Here is a 9795-nt window from a genome sequence, read left to right on the forward strand (position 1 = left end):
ACTGACGAGTCTCGTTTTAACCTCAGCCACAGCAATGGACGGATTCGAGTGTACCGACGTCGAGGTGAACGTTACGTCAATCATTGTGTCATGAAGGAAGATCGGTTCGGGGTCGGCAGCGTTATGGTATGGGGTTGATTTACAGCAAGACAGAGGACCAATTTGATAGAGGTAGAGGGAAATCTCAATGGACAGCGCTACCGCGACGAGATCATCGGCCCTGTTGTTCTACCGCTTTTGTGTCGTCATGGCCCAGGCATTACCTTTCAACATGACAACGCCCGACCTCATATTGCTCGACTTGTTCAGGATTCTCTTCAACAAATCAACGTGAATGTCATCCCCTGGCCGGCTCGCTCCCCTGATCTCTCACCAATCGAGCACATACGGGATGAGATGGATCGGCGCCTTCCACGTTAATCCCGTGTTCCACAGACACTCCAGGAACTTCGAAACATACTCCAGCAGATATGGAAAGATATCCCAAAGGACTTTGCGCGACGCCTGGTCCATTCCATGAGATGAAGATGTGTTGCTTGCATCGCAACCAGAGGTGGTCACACACGCTATTGATTTGTAAATTGACATTTTGGCATGTTCATGGGTTTTTTTTTATGAAATCACGCATTTTCTGAAGTCAGTATGGCAAATTCAACCATTTGAACACTTACGGGAGTCTTTTATCTTTTGCAAACTGAAATTGTTTCAGATTTGGTAAAAAACATAACTTTGCATTAATTCTTATTCAATGTCACGGGAACTTTTGTTGTTTAGTATATGTATAAATTTGGAAACACAATCGGCTAATAAGCTCTATGTATTTTGTATATCAAACAAATTTGAAAATGAATGAATGAATAAATATTTATGAAATTTTCAGTGTAGGCTATAAATGATAAAGAGAACTAGCTTACATCACTGACAAATGGGGTTTAATTGCACATATCTCGCGACATGCATGCACGTGCGTGTGTGCGCGGGTAAGTGTGTGAGTGGGTTGGTTGGTGAGTGGTCCTTATCGCAGTGGAGGACGTCTTCCTTATCTCATTAGAGAATGTCGTGCTTATCTCATTGGAGAACATCTACGAAAAGAGGTTCTCGTACGTAACCTTAGTCGCATATTTATCAGATCGTTACAGCAAGTTTATTGGGTTATCGCATCGATAAAGCAATCAATTATCTGATAATTAATAAGATCATGGCATTGCTAATCTTGAATGATATGAACGATGTTTGTGTCAAATCTGTATCTGCTTAAAATCCTAAACATGTACATGTACAAACGAGTTATGTAAGTGTTTATCATGTTTTAGCCTATTGTTTATTTATCGTTGACACGTTTACAGTACAACTTGTCATCATGTAAATATTTGTGTGACGCAAGAAAACCAAAAGTTATTTTCATTGAACTATTCACACTACATGATAAGCATGTGTTTATGAATCAGAATCAAACGGTAATGATGCCAAGTGTTGAGCATATCCTGCCCCACCCGTTACATGTGATTTGCCCCCTTTCAATGTGCAACCTGTGTATAGTTCATATGAGCCACCGCGAATTGTCTGTTGTCCGTCAGCGTACTTTAAACATTTTGCTATAGCTGCTTGGATTTATGGTTTCCGTCGAAATACATTATGTAGAATAACCATACTTGCCGGGCATAAAATTTGAATATTGTCCTCTATCGTGCATTAGCGCTTTAAAGTTTCAAAATGAGCTTTAATTTTTTTAAGCATACATAATTGTCATTATTTGCTTTCTTAGGCAGTAAGGTAATACTGTTAAATGCAATTTCTAGCGTCACTCATTGAGGTCAAATGGGATTTAACGTCGCTTTGCTTCAAATACAGTGGTGTAAATATTATGTTATTGAAAATAACAACATAATATTTGGTCATTTTTCTGATCACTGTTTATTATTACATATTCATTAACAACCCCAATGCCAGGAAACAAGAGACTGAGCGTCACGCCCCAAAAGAGGAGTGGTGAAAGAATTAATAATGTCAATATCGGGTGAGACCATCAGCTGCGTTTTTACAGACGAGGTAGCGGCGACCAGATGTTTGAAAACAGCCTTGGGAATGTTGTTCGAAATGTCCACCAACGAATGGACCATAACATCCCAGGCATTATCTGTGGGGTAATGTTCTGGAAAAGCAGCCGACCATGGCAGTACAGCGATGTTATGCTGCCTCCAAACGTCTGTTACATCTGGTATAGCGGCCATTATCCTGCTGCAACGTGACGTTAGGTCCCTGCATTGCACAAAGGGGGGAATATGACTTACTCGTCCAGGTAGCGTACGCCAATCACACTGCCATTAACTATCTCCCATGTTGTAGTGCCACCCATTACCATTACACTCCCAAACCCAAAGTAACGACGTTGAGAAGCGCAAGCGTCGCTAAAACATGTCCTGGACACATGTCGACCATTCCACAACCGTCGGAACTCTCCAAATGAAAGCTCTTTTGTGAACTGTATACTGTCCCAGGCTTTTCTTTCTGAACTTAAGATGCTGTCTGCAGCAATCTAGGCGTGCCTCACGGTGACGAAAGAGCAAAATTGGCGTATCGCTGGATGTCAAAGATGGATATTGTCCCTTAACCGTTTGCGTCCGTTAATGCCACAAATTGGTTTCAACCCAGGAATTGTCCAAGCTGTTCATGTGGCATTTTGATATCTATTCCGTAGATGCACTAACCGAATATGGTTGTCTTGTTGAAGTTACGCCACACGTGGACGACCGGCCATTGGCAAGTCAGGAGTGTTTAAAAGATGAAATTGTGTTTCGATGTACATTATATTAATTTTCCAGTTTGAAACTTACCCCCAGCGCAAAGACGTTAAGTTTCAGTGGCAAGCGTTATTTGCGGTCGAACAAAGTGTTTTTCTAAGCACCTTATACCAAAAAAATCACTGTGTGCACATTCAAAGAGCATTTCCCAATGACCCACGATACAGTTGACACGTTGAATCATTTAGCTTTAACTTTTCTATAATTACCTTCAGACAGACGAACACTCATATTTCGTTAGACAATCGTTACTAAATATCTTTGGGGCGATGGTTATAGTCACGTGGTTAAATCGTTTGGCCGTCAGAATGATACCAGGTTCAAATCTCCACATGGTACATATCTATGTGCGATGCTCTTTTCTGGTTGTCCCCAGCTCTAATGTGACTGGAATATTCCCTGAAGCAGCGTTAAACCCCGTTCAAGCCTCCAAGCTTCTGAGGTCAGCGATGTGAGTTACACGCACGACAACAATGTCAATATAGTGTCTGGAACATGGTTCGGTGCAGCATTACACAGGGGGAAGTGTGTTTTGTTTGCCCTTTCTCCTAAACTGCATTAACGTGAACTCCACGACAGGTGCTGGAGAGACATGTGAAATAATGTAATGAATTAAACATAAACACATAGTTATTCATTTACTGATGTATGAATATGAGAGGCATTATGGATACACAAATTGAAATACAGCAATATATAACTGACAGCATTAATTCAACATTTAGTCTCTCACAGAGTGGGTGAATGAATAAATTTTAGGTCGTAGTGAACTGCATTACTCTGCAGGGCTCCCTGATAAGGTCTATTGATGAGAGAGCCTTCAAATCAGAGGACATCATTCAAGAGGTGGAAGGGACAGGCCAGGCACTTTGTATCAGCATGAGTATGTTAGAGACATACAGAAGATATAGCACATCTCTTTTGACCGCTTTGTGTGAATACATGTCATGAAATATGGAATAATCATAGTGGAGTGATGCATGATATACACCTATTGAGTTTCCAAATTAGAGGTTCAAAACGTTGTTAATTCAAATTTTCCAAAGCCTGTCTTGAGACTAGAAGTATTTCATGAGAAAATAAAGTATACGTTAGTAGATTATCTGCTATCGGTAACAGTACCTGCTCTGTATTCCTGCTAAACAGTAGGACATTCATGTGCAAGATTAAAATGGCGAATAAGCAATATACACTCTCGTTCATGCCATATATTCAAACGAGTCGGCCACAAATTAACATGTATCTATAACATGCCTACATTTAGGCTTGATGAATAAAAGTTAACTTGTATTGCAGTCTTAAAGATACATATGCATTCGTGATATGTTAATCCTATACATATGCTGTTACTAAATCACACACGTTATAAATCAGGCTTGGAAATACCTGGTTACCCGATAGTTCAAGACGGGCTATTTTGGTCTCGGGCAGTTAATACACTTGGATTACAGCATATACGATAAATATACAACCTTTACATTATAACATATACATCTGATGTTACTTAATCAGACGCGGATAAATAATACATACAGATACCAAGCTGCAACACGGCAATATACTCCCAACCAGCTGAAGAACTGAATTATGAAATTTGAGGACAGACTATATCGATGTATCCTAGAAGTAGGCATCCCCATTGACACCGACTGTGCTCCCCTCCTTGCTGAGATGTTTCTGTATGCATATGAATCGGAGGTTTTGCTCGGATTGGCGAAATCAAATCACAGGAATCACAACCTGATTGTACACGGATGATTAGATATTGTTCAACAATGATCATGGCGACAGTCACTGCAATGTCTGGTTCAATCTAATATCACACTTAGCTGTATATCAAACAAACCTTTGGGCCATCGAGCCTGAGACGCTTGTCCCCCCCCCCCCCCCCCCCCCCCCCCCCCCCCCCCTTACCAGCACTGTACTAAATAAAGGGGGCTTACCAGCACCGTACTAAATAAAGGGGGCTTACCAGCACTGTCCTAAATAAAGGGGGATACCAGGACTGTACTAAATAAAGGGGGCTTACCAGCACTGTACTAAATTAAGGGGGATACCAGGACTGTACTAAATAAATAAGGATATCAGCAGAGTACTAAATATAGGAGGATATCACAACAGTACAAAATAAGGTAGGATAGCAGAACAGTACTAAATAAAGGGGGATATCAGCACTGTACTAAAGTAAAGGGGATATTAGGACGGTACTAAATAAAGGGGGATATCAGGACGGTACTAAATAAAGGGGGATATCAGGACGGTACTAAATACAGGGAGATATCAGAAGTGTACTAAATACGGGGGGACACCTGAACGGTACTAATTAAAAGGGTGATACCAGGACGGTACTACATAAAGAGAGATAACAAGACTGTACTATATACAGGGGGACATCAGGACTGTACTAAATACAGGTGGATATCAGGACTGTACTAAATACAGTTGGATATCAGGACTGTACTAAATACAGGGGGGCATCAGGACTGTACTAAATACAAGTGGAAATCAGGACTGTACTAAATACAGGGGGACATCAGGACTGTACTAAATACAGGGGGATACCAGGACTGTACTAATTACAGGGGTATACAAGGACTGTACTAAATACAGGGGGATACCAAGACTGTACTAAATACAGGGGGATACGAGGACTGTACTAAATACAGGGGGATACGAGGACTGTACTACATAAAGAGAGATAACAAGACTGTACTTAATACAGTGGGATACCTGGACGGTACTAAATACAGGGGGATATACCAGGACTGTACTAAATACAGGGGGATACCAGGACTGTACTAAAAACAGGGGGACACGTGGACTGTACTAAAAACAGGGGAACACCTGGACTGTACTAAATACAGGGGGATATCAGGACTGTACTAAATACAGGGGGATATCAGGACTGTACTAAATACAGGGGGATACCAGGACTGTACTAATTACAGGGGTATACAAGGACTGTACTAAATACAGGGGGATACCAAGACTGTACTAAATACAGGGGGATACGAGGACTGTACTAAATACAGGGGGATACGAGGACTGTACTACATAAAGAGAGATAACAAGACTGTACTTAATACAGTGGGATACCTGGACGGTACTAAATACAGGGGGATACCAGGACTGTACTAAATACAGGGGGATACCAGGACTGTACTAAAAACAGGGGGACACGTGGACTGTACTAAAAACAGGGGAACCCCTGGACAGTACTAAATACAGGGGGATACCAGGACTGTACTAAATACAGGGGGGATACCAGGACTGTACTAAATACAGGGGGATACCAGGACTGTACTAAAAACAGGGGGACACCTGGACTGTACTAAATACAGGGGATACCAGGACTGTACTAAATACAGGGGGATACCAGGGCTGTACAAAATACAGGGGGATACCAGGACTGTACTAAATAAAGGGGGATATGAGGACAGTACTAAATAAAGGGGGATACCAGGACTCTACTAAATACAGTTGGATATCAGGACTGTACTAAATACAGGGGGATATCAGGACTGTACTAAATACAGGGGGATACCAAGACTGTACTAAATACAGGGGGATATCAGGACTGTACTAAATACAGGGGGATACCAGGACTGTACTAAATACAGGGGGATATCAGGACTGTACTAAATACAGGGGATATCAGGAATGTACTAAATACAGGGGGATACCAGGACTGTACTAAATACAGGGGGATACCAGGACTGTACTAAAACAGGTGGATATCAGGACTGTACTAAATAAAGGGGGATATGAGGACTGTACTAAATACAGGGGGATACCAGGACTGTACTAAATACAGGGAGATATCAGGACTGTACTAAATACAGGGGGATACCAGGACTGTACTAAATACAGGGGGATATCAGGACTGTACTAAATACAGGGGGATATCAGGACTGTACTAAATACAGGGGGATACCAGGACTGTACTAAATACAGGGGGATACCAGGACTGTACTAAAACAGGTGGATATCAGGACTGTACTAAATACAGGGGATATGAGGAATGTACTAAATACAGGGGGACACCTGGACTGTACTAAATACAGGGGGATACCAGGACTGTACTAAATACAGGGGGATATCGGCCTTAAGCATACTAGATTTTATGTCAATTTGTAATACTTTTACAAATCGTCCTGTTCAGTAGAAGGTTGGTTAACAAAGTAATCTACAATAAACACAATGGTGATTGATAACTTCACACAATTGTAGATAAAGCGCCAAAAACCCATATTTACATATCCAAAGAAATGTCTGCAATAAGCAGATTCGATTGTACGATTCTGACTATGTCATGGTCATGTGTTTATGAATCACTCTCAAATAGTGATAGTACCAGGCGAAGAGGTGAGCGTATCCTGCCCCACCGGTGGCACCCGTCACAAACACATGCAAAAACAAGTCAATTGTTCACCTGAAAAAACATGGGAACATATGGTCAAAATAGGGATTGCATTGGATATAATTTTTGTCACTGATACGTCAAATTTTGAAATGTCCTCCACATGTCTACCATGCAACTTTTAAAAACTTTACCGAGGCCTTGATTTTTATAACCGTGATCAAACGACTTCTGAGCAAGAGTCGTATCTCTCTTGAAATCTTGGAAGAAAGAGCATGCTCGATTCTCGAATTGGTTATTTGATTGTAATTGAACGATATCAGATCATCGCTATACCTGAAGCTCAAGTTACACTTCTTGGCCAAGTTATCTTGTTTTGACTTTGCCAATCCGAGGGGAACTTCCAAGTCATATGCATAAAGAAACAGATCCGTAAGAAGGGGAGCACAATTAGTGCCAATGGTGATGCCTACTTCTTGCCTTAATGTCTTACCCCTACATTTACATAGATGTGATCAATGAGAAAGTTCAGTATTTCACATCTTGTTTTCTCAGTAAACTTCAGATGGCCCTTGCTTTCATTTCTCAAAATTTGTCCCGAACCTCTGAATATAGGTACGTTACTGTATCTGTGTACACCGCGTTTTGTAACAAAAGTCTGGGGATCAAAGAACGAAGTTAGTTTGTCATGTGAGATAGTGGTGTACAAAGTTGAAAAATATAATGTTTTGACAGAATGGAACTTGGTTCTTTTCTAAGATTGGAAAAAGTCAAGCAAATACTTTGAGTTTTTAAGAATCTGCTTTGGATTAATTCCACGTGTCTCAAATACGTTCTGTGAAAGTCCTCCCTTGATCATTTTAAGACTTACGGTTACTCTTTGAGACAGGGAATCCTGGACCCAGCCATATATCTCTTTATGGAGCTTTGGAGTCCAGTACAAAAGAGGAATGGCGATGTCTTCAGGTTTTAGAGTCAAGTCAAAAGCTGACAGTACTAATTTATGGTTATTGCAGATTTCTTCCTCAGTTAACATACTGGCCTTATATATGGCCTTATTTGATATGTCATTTATACCAAGTTCTTTGATCAAGCAAGTACTGTAGTGATTCTTACATAAAATGGTTATGTTATTTGAGGCCTTGTCGGTGGGAAACTACAAACTTTTCCTGTAGGACAGCCAGACTTTGGAAGACTTGCTGGCTGGGCCATGATGGGTTTATTCCAACTCCGTTTCCTCTTTTTAAGTTTATGCATTCTACCAATGCCAACATCACGCACTGACTTAACCCACTCTGAAAGACATTTAACAGGTTCCTCTTCTCTTTTGGCCCATTTTTTTGCATATTCTTCGACAGGTTGTTATTGTCAACAATAGAAAAGTCACCTGTGATTATATGACCTGCAGGTTGATAGCAGGAGTCTTGGCAGCCACAAGTAGTGGAATTTACATCATGAGCTGCCAAGTCCAATTTCCTATAATTGAACAACCTGGATGAAATTGTGTTCGTATAGGAAAATGAAATTGTTGGTGGTTCCTGAAATTTGAAGTCCCATTACAGGTCACGTCAGAAGATCCATTCGCGAACTGTGACCGACAAATGAAATGACTAACAGGAAGTCAACGTTAGTCACTAAGAAAGCAGCTTTCTTAAGCTTTGCGTTCCAGTTTCAAACTGGCGACTTCCATTCCAGACTATGCTTCTTAAGTTATTTTGAATAAGTCATACATTCCGTAACAGTTGTTTTGTGTTAAGCTTTAGAAGTTGAGTGATCAGAAAACATATTCCGCTTACAATGTAACATAACAATATGAATATTTCTTTTTTCATTTTTTATTACGTGTTTGTATCGTTATCTATTAATTTAGTTTATCCAACATACTCGTTAATCCGACATAATCATGTGCAACCAACCATGTCGGATTAACGGGACGTGACTGTTTTGGGGGACATTTTCGGAAACTGATCCTTGTCTGAGCATGTTCCTTAAATTTAAAGGATCAATTCCCTTATTTGCAAATTTCGAATTCAAGAAATTGCGGCCTTTGTCTGACTTAGTGGAGTCTGTTTCTGGTTTGGCTATACTCTATACTAGTCGATACTGTGGGCTCTTACACTGCATCCACACTGTCGGGTATGATGGTACACAACCACCCGATCGCCATAAGCCGGAGAAGCATCTGGTATTGAGCAGCTAGTCTGCTAGTGACGTTGTTAAACATACTCACTCAGTGCAAGACATAGACAGCAAGCTACACCCAGTACTGCACAACACAACCCACAGGAGGCCGCCATGTTGGGTTAAAGAGGAAGTAAATCAACCGACTCTTTTCCTCATGTATTTCTGTGTGTCAAACAAACATATGTGTATTTGAAATATGATGATATCTTTGTCACTGGATTGGACATTTATAGAACATAATGTAATGATATATGGCTTAGCTGATAACCAGCACATTTAACAATACTCCATAGTAGGTAGTAGAAATTTATTACCATGTGTTAACTGAAACAGATTGAAAATTGATTAAACCTCAATGCCGAGCTGAATAAAAAACTGATAGCTCTAGATAGACAATGAGTCTTTATTGAAGACACAAAATCTGATATTCTGAGGGGGCCTGGGAGTTGT

This window comes from Haliotis cracherodii, unplaced genomic scaffold (assembly GCF_022045235.1).
Source record: "Haliotis cracherodii isolate W230 unplaced genomic scaffold, xgHalCrac1.p SCAF_16, whole genome shotgun sequence".
Classification (NCBI taxonomy): domain Eukaryota; kingdom Metazoa; phylum Mollusca; class Gastropoda; order Lepetellida; family Haliotidae; genus Haliotis; species Haliotis cracherodii.